Source organism: Neophocaena asiaeorientalis, unplaced genomic scaffold, assembly GCF_003031525.2.
Source record: "Neophocaena asiaeorientalis asiaeorientalis breed wild unplaced genomic scaffold, Neophocaena_asiaeorientalis_V1.1 scaffold87, whole genome shotgun sequence".
Taxonomy (NCBI): domain Eukaryota; kingdom Metazoa; phylum Chordata; class Mammalia; order Artiodactyla; family Phocoenidae; genus Neophocaena; species Neophocaena asiaeorientalis.
Genome location: NW_020175432.1, coordinates 3,998,528 through 3,999,016, shown reverse-complemented (window position 1 = coordinate 3,999,016; position 489 = coordinate 3,998,528).

Below are 489 nucleotides of genomic sequence, written 5' to 3'. Positions count from 1 at the left end.
GAAAACTACAGGCCAATATCACTAGTGAACATAGATGCAAAAATCCTCAGCAAAATACTAGCAAACAGAATCCAACAGCACATTAAAAGGATCACACACCATGATCAAGTGGGGTTTATCCCAGGAATGCAAGGATTCTTCAGATACACAAATAAATCAGTGTGATAAACCATATTAACAAATTTAAGGAGTAAAACCATATGACCATCTCCATAGATACAGAAAAAGCTTTCACCAAAATTCAACATCAATTTATGATAAAAAACCCTCCAGAAAGTAGGCATAGAGGGAACTTTCCTCAACATAATACAGGCCATATATGACAAACCCACAGCCAACATGGTTCTCAATAGTGAAAAATTGAAACCATTTCCACTAAGATGAGGAACAAGCCAAGGTTGCCCACTCTCACCACTATTATTCAACATAGTTTTGGAAGTTTTAGCCACAGCAATCAGAGAAGAAAAAGAAATTAAAGGGATCCAAATC